Consider the following 7,260-nt stretch of genomic DNA (forward strand, 5'->3'; position numbering starts at 1 on the left):
TTGTGGTGGCTTTTCATTGTGGAGCATGGGCTCAAGGGCGGGAGAGTTTCAGTAGCAGAGGCACATGGGCTTAGTAGGTGCGAGTCCCGGGCTCTGCAGCACAGGCTCAGTAGTTGTGGCATATGGGGTTAGTTGCCTGTCGGCAGGCGGTATCGTCCTGTATCAGGGGTCCCACCCATGTCTCCTGCATTGGTAGAAGGGTTCTTTACCACTGAACTGCCTGGGAAGCCCTCTTGTCTTTTTGATGGTAGTGATTCTAAACAGCGTGAAACAGTATCTCATTGTGGTTTTGATTTGCATCTCCCTGAGAATTGGTGATGTTGAGCACATTTTCATTTGACTATTGGCCATTTGGATGTCTCTTTTAGAAACATGTCTATTTAGTGCCTCCATTTATTTTTTTTTTAAACTATGTTTTGACTGCACTGCAAAGCATGGGGCATCTTCATTCCCTAACCAGGGATCAAACCCATGCCCCCTGCAGTGGAATGTTGAAGTCTTAATCACTGGACCACCAGAGAAATCCCCTCTGCCAAGTTTTTTAATTAAAATTTTTATTTTGTATTGGAGTATGGCTGATGAACAGTGTTGTGATAGTTTCAGGTAGACAGCAAAGGGACTAAGCCAGACAATCAGTTTTTTTTTTTTAAGCTACTGAGTTGTAAGAGTTCTTTACAGATTTTGGATACCAACCCTGTATCTGATATATGGGGCTTCCCCCAAGTGGTGCTGGTGGTAAAAAATCCACCTACCAATGCAGGTAGATTTTAGAGACCCAGGTTCCATCCCTGGGTCCAGACGAGCCCCTGGAAAAGGAAATGGCAACTCACTCCAGTATTCTTGCCTGGAGAATCCCGTGGACAGAGGCATCTGGTGGGCTACAGTCCATAGGGTCGCGCAGAGTTGGACACAACTGAAGCGACTTAGCACTCACATCCGATGCATAACTTGCAAGTATCTGCTCCCGTTCTGTAGACTGCCCTTTTGTTTTGTTGATGGTCCTTTTGCTGTACAAAATCTTTTTAGTTTGATGCAGTCCCACTTATCGATTTTTGTTTTTGTTACTCCCTATTTTTTTTCATTTGAAGAATCATTTTTAAGTCTTTTTTTCTTCCCATTTTAAAAAAGTTTCAATTGAAGGATAATTGCTTTACAATATTGTGTTGGTTTGTGCCATACATCAACATGAATCAGCCCTAGGTATACCTATGTCCCCTACCCCTTGAACCTCCTTCATCTTTTTTTTTTTTTTCGGCCTCACCTCGTGGCATGTGGGATCTTTCCTGACCAGGCTTCAAACCCATGCCCTCTGCATTGGAAGTGTGGAGTCTTAACCACTGGACTGCCAGGGAAGTCCTTTTTTTTGTTATAAGTTTTTACTTCTGGGTAGAACCCTGCACTTGTCCCTTACCTGTTCCAGAGATTGTTTAGGATCCAGAAATCACTTTTGCTGCTGCTAAGTCGCTTCAGTCGTGTCCGACTCTGTGCGACCCCATAGACCACAGCCCACCAGGCTCCCCCGTCCCTGGGATTCTCCAGGCAAGAACAGTGGAGTGGGTTGCCGTTTCCTTCTCCAGTGCATGAAAGTGAAAAGTGAAAGTGAAGTCGCTCAGTCGTGTCCGACTCTTAGCGACCCCATGGACTGCAGCCTACCAGGCTCCTCTGTCCATGGGATTTTCCAGGCAAGAGTACTGGAGTGGGTTGCCATTGCCTTCTCCAAGAAATCACTTTTACTATCAGCCAAGTAAAACATCTAGAAAGCGATGAATGCATTTGAAGGGCGGTTGAAAATGACATTTGAATTAGCTTCGTCCTGGCTGTTAGAATCCACGGTCTGTTGACTTTCATACTCTTCAGCCTAGAACTCAGGAAGAGATACCATTTTTTCCATAGGTCTTAGCAACACTTGTTTAGTCTGGGGCTAGTTAAGATGCCTTATTAACAGAGATCTTAGCACACAGAGCAATACAGGAAGGCATGAAACTACCTAAGAGAGCTCAAACAGCAAGTGGAAGAGAGAGAATGAAGGCTGAGAGAGAGGACAAGAGGGAAGAGGTGAGAGCAAATGGTTTTGTGCAGAGATGCTATCTTTAGCTGTCTTTTTAATGAACACTTTGGTGTTCTCAACAGGACTCCACACCTGTGTGAATTCTCCTTGAATGCAAAGCTTTCAAGGCATGAGAAAAACATTCATTGAATGAAACCAGTGTTGCTTCTATGAAGTAGTGTATCAGTTGTGTGTGTTAGTCACTCAGTCGTGTCTGGCTCTTTGTGACCCCATTGACTGTAGCCTACCAGGCTCTTCTGTTCATGGAATTCTCCGGGTAAGAATATTGAAGTGGGTTGCCATTTCCTTCTCCAGGGGATCTTCTTGACCCAGGTCTCCTATATTGCAGGCAGATTCTTTACCATTAGGGAAATGCTATGTACTGGCTTATGTCCCCCTAAATTCATATCTTGAAGTCTCTAACTTCCAATGGGATGCTATTTGGAGATGGGAGGTCATGAGGTTTAAGTGAGATCAGGAGGTTGGGGCCCTCGTGATGGGATTGTTGCTGTTCAGTTGCTAAGTCGTGTCTGACTCTGTGACCCTATGGACTGTAGCCAACCAGGGTCCTCTGTCCATGGGATTTTCCCAGCAAGAGTACTTGAGTAGGTTGCCATTTCCTTCTCCAGGAATTACTGCCCATATAAGAAGAGACACCAGAGCACGCAGTCTCTTTCTTTCTCCTCCATGTAAGGACACAGAGAGAACGTGGTCATCTATACACCAGGAAGAAAACCCTCCTCAGGAACTGACCTGGTCTTGGAGTTCCAGCTTCCCAAACTGCGAGAAAATAAACATTTGTTATTTAAGCCACTCAGTCTACGGTATTTTATTATAGCAGCCAAGCTAAGACAGGAATCCTACAGTAACAAATAGGCCCCCAATTGGGTGGAAAGTTAAAGGAAGAAGTTTGTTTCTAACTCACCTGATTACCCTGGAAGGCTGTTTCTGGTCAGTGGATGACTCTCCTCCTCCACATGGTGACTCAAGAATCCAGGTCCCCACCTTTTCATGGCTCCAGCACGCACAGGGCCCTTACTGTCTCCCATGTCTAGCCAGCAGAGGAGAAAAGGAACTTGTTGAGGGCGTGCCTGCTCCTTAAAGCTTTGACCCAGGGTGACACTTTTCACTGCTGCTCACATTCCATGGGTGAAGATGAGGCACATGGCCACACCAATTCAAGAGGAGCTGGGAAGGTAATCCCTGGCCACTGTTTATTCCCCAGGGTGGTGCCTCGATTTTGGTTGCAATATCTGTCAAATTTTCTTTTCTTTTACCATTTGATTGGTTGATTGATTTTTGGCTGCACTGGGTCTTCATTGGTGCATGCTGGCTCTCCGGTTGTGGCAAGTGGTGGCTACTCTCTAGTTGAGGTACACGGGCTTCTCACTGCGGTGGCTTCTTTTCTGCAGAACACAAGCTTGGGTCTCCCAGGCTTCAGTAGCTGTGGCTCACGGACTCTGGGGCACAGGCACAATAGCTGTCGTGCACGGGCTTAGTTGCTCTGTACCACGAGGGATCTTCCTGGATCAGGGATGGAACCTGCGTCTCCTGTATTGGCAGGCAAATTCTTTATCACTGAACCACCAGGGAAGCCCTTCTGGCAAAATTTAAAATGCACACAATCTTTGAAACAGCAATGCTTCTTCTAGAATTCATTCTACAGAAATACTTGTAGCATGGACTTCCCTGATGGTCCAATGGTTAAGACTCTGCACTTCCAATGCAGGGGGCACGGGTTCAATCCCTGGTCAGGGAACTGGGTCCTGCATGCTGCATGACATGGCCAAGAAATAAAAATAAATAAGAAAAGTAAAGAAGTTAATAAAAGAAATACTTGCAGCAGCTTCATGGGGATTTATATATAAAATGGTGGCTACAACATTTTGAGGAATAGAAAAGATGAAAAAGATCCAGATGTCCACACTAGATGGGTTCATGGAAAACTATAGGAACTGGTGTAGAATGTTGTTTAAGATATAATATTAAGTGCAAAAAAATTCAGACTTTTATGTATATACACATACATAAAACATATATGTATGTGTCTATATAGACAACTATGTGTATATGTGAATATATGAATATATATGTATATGTGTGGTCAGTTGGGCCTGACTCTTTGTGACCCCATGGACTGTAGCTGACCCACCGGGCTCCTCCATCCATGGCATTCTCCAGGCAAGAACACGCAGGTGGATTCTTTACCATTGTACCACCTGGGGAGCACCCATATGTGTGTGTATATATATATATAATTTCACTTTTTTTGGGCTAAGCCACGTGGCATGGGGGATCTTAGTTCCCTGACCAGGGATTGAACCTTGGCCCCTGCAGTGGAAGCATGGAGTCCTAACCAGTGGACTGGCAGGGAATTTCCTTTTTTTTTAAATCTCACTTTTTTTTTTTTAAACAAATGCTTGTACAGTTCTTTTTGTACACATATGGGATTGTGTAGTATTTTTTCTATGCTGCCATATCTAATTACCACAAATTGAGTGGCTTACCAACAGCATGCCGTTTCCATGGGTTGGAGGTCTGATAGGCTTGACTGGGTTGCAGTCAAGGTGTTGGTGGGCTGCGTGCTTTTCTGGACACTAGGGAGAGTCTGTTTCCTTGTTCATTCAGGCTGTTGGCAGAAGTTGGCTTCAAGCTCTTGCAACTGACCTGGGGTTCTGTTTCCTTGCTGGCTGGCAGCTGGACGTTGTTCTTAGCTTCTTGAGGGTACCAGCATTCCTTGGCCTGTGGCTCCTTCATCTCAGAAGTAATGACCCAGGGTCAAGTCCCTCTCTCTCCCGTGCTTCAAATCTCTCCTGCCTCATCTTCTGTTGCATTGCTGACCTATTCTTCTGCCTCCCTCTTACTTTTTTTCTTTTCTTTTTTTTCCCTTTTCTCTGTCTCTCTCTATTTTTTTTTTTCCGGTTTATTTTCAGCCTGGTGTTGAGGGCTGACTTTCAATACATCGCAGCGAGGGAGCTTCTCTGCTACTTCTGAAACTCTGACCTCTTTTACTTTTTAAAAAAATTTAATTTATTTTCAGCTGGATCTTCATTACTGCTTTTGTTTGAGTTGTGGTGAGTGGGGGGCTACTCTCTGGTTGCAATGCTTGGGCTTCTCACTGTGGCGGTTTCTCCTGTTGGGGAGCGTGGGCTCTAGAGTGCAGCCTCAGTAGTTATGGCTCACAGGCTCAGTTCCCCCTCAGTATGCTGAATCTTCCTGGACCAGGGAACAAACCTGTGTCCCCTGCATTGGCAGGTGGATTCTTAACCCCTAGACCACCAGGGATGTCCTGCCTCTTCTTTTAAAGACCTGTGTGATGAGCTTGGGCCCACGGGAATAACCCAGGATATCCTCCCTATTTTAAAGTGTGTAACCTAGGACCAGTTTCTTTCACCATGTAATATAACATACTCAGGTGCCAAGATCATGGGGGACACACTCTTGCCTACTACAGATTATGTTTCGGGAGAAGTGTTCTTGGTAAGAAAAAGGCTTAGTGTCAGACTCTGGGTTGGACCTCAGAGAGAGGTGTTAGGAACCCCGAGAAACCTAGATTTGTATCCCTGGCCTGTTTGTTCCATGCCGTGGGACCTTTGGTGAGTGGTTGCACCTCTGAACCTCAGTCTTATCTATAACACAAGGGAGTAGATTTCCCACTTCCTCTGGGCTTGTGTTTGGGTGGGGAGATTTGGCTAATATCCCTTTTTCTGCCCAAATCAAAGCTTAATTGTAGGGAGGAAGGGCATATCTACTTGCTCTTAGTGAATTTAATATGATTATTTTGCCTTTAAAAATATTTGTTGGTATTGCTGTTCAGTCACTTCCTGTCTGACTCTTTGTGACCCCTGTGGACTGCTGCACACCAGGCTTCCCTGTCCTTCACTATCTCCCGGAGTTTGCTTAAACTCATGTCCATTGATTCAGTGATGCCATCAAATCATCTTATTCTCTTTTGCCCCTTTTCCTCCTGCCCTCAATCTTTCCCAGCATCAGGGTCTTTTCCAATGAGTTGGCTCTTCGCATCAACCCACTCCAGTGTTCTTGCCTGGAGAATCCCAGGGACGGGGCAGCCTGGTGGGCTGCCGTCTATGGGGTCGCACAGAGTCGGACACACTGACGTGACTTAGCAGCAGTCCTCTTTATGGTCCAACTCTCACATCCGTACACGACTACTGGAAAAACCATAGCTCTAACTACACGGATACCTCTGCTTTTTAATACACCGTCTAGGTTTGTCATAGCTTTTCTTCCAAGGAGCAAGCGTCTTTTAATTTCAACAAACATGCCGAAAAATGCACAAATGAATTTTTACACAGAGTGTCAGACTTTATTTTTCTGGGCTCCAAAATCACTACAGATGGTGACTGCAGCCATGAAATTAAAAGACGCTTACTCCTTGGAAAGAAAGTTATGACCAACCTGGATAGCATATTCAAAAGCAGAGACATTACTTTGCCAACAAAGGTCCATCTAGTCAAGGCTATGGTTTTTCCAGTGGTCATGTATGGATGTGAGAGTTGGACTGTGAAGAAGGCTGAGCGCCGAAGAATTGATGCTTTTGAACTGTGGTGTTGGAGAAGACTCTTGAGAGTCCCTTGGACTGCAAGGAGATCAAACCAGTCCATTCTGAAGGAGATCAGCCCTGGGATTTCTTTGGAAGGAATGATGCTAAAGCTGAAACTCCAGTACTTTGGCCACCTCATGCGAAGAGTTGACTCATTGGAAAAGACTCTGATGCTGGGAGGGATTGGGGGCAGGAGGAGAAGGGGACGACAGAGGATGAGATGGCTGGATGGCATCATCGACTTGATGGACGTGAGTCTGAGTGAACTCCGTGAGTTGGTGATGGACAGGGAGGCCTGGTGTGCTGCGATTCATGGGGTCGCAAAGAGTCGGACATGACTGAGCGACTGATCTGATCTGATCTGATATACTATGTTCCTACCAGGAACCACGTAAAGAGTTAAGGAATTTCTAACCCTCAGTGGGCTGTCAGTTTAAACAAATTAAAAAATATAGAGAACACGTAGTTAAATTTGAATTTCAGATAAACAGTGAATAGATTTTGAACTTCCTATCAGTAGAATCACACAGTGGGTCCTCCTCTGTGTTGTTCTGTGAGATTCATCCACGCTGGTGCCTGTAATGCTTTCTTTTTCATTGATGTGTAGTGTTCCACTATACGGATACACCACAATCTTCCTATTTTCTTG

General features: G+C 45.2%; 1 non-coding gene across 1 annotated transcript; it reads left to right on the forward strand.

Annotated features, from left to right (window-relative positions):
- The first annotated feature begins 3,733 nt into the window (after positions 1 to 3,733).
- Positions 3,734 to 3,806, forward strand: TRNAG-UCC. The gene has a single exon. It is a non-coding gene; the product is annotated as a tRNA-Gly (tRNA).
- The last annotated feature ends 3,454 nt before the right edge of the window (positions 3,807 to 7,260 follow it).

This window comes from Bison bison, unplaced genomic scaffold, assembly GCF_000754665.1.
Source record: "Bison bison bison isolate TAMUID 2011002044 unplaced genomic scaffold, Bison_UMD1.0 scf7180017864365, whole genome shotgun sequence".
NCBI lineage: Eukaryota > Metazoa > Chordata > Mammalia > Artiodactyla > Bovidae > Bison > Bison bison.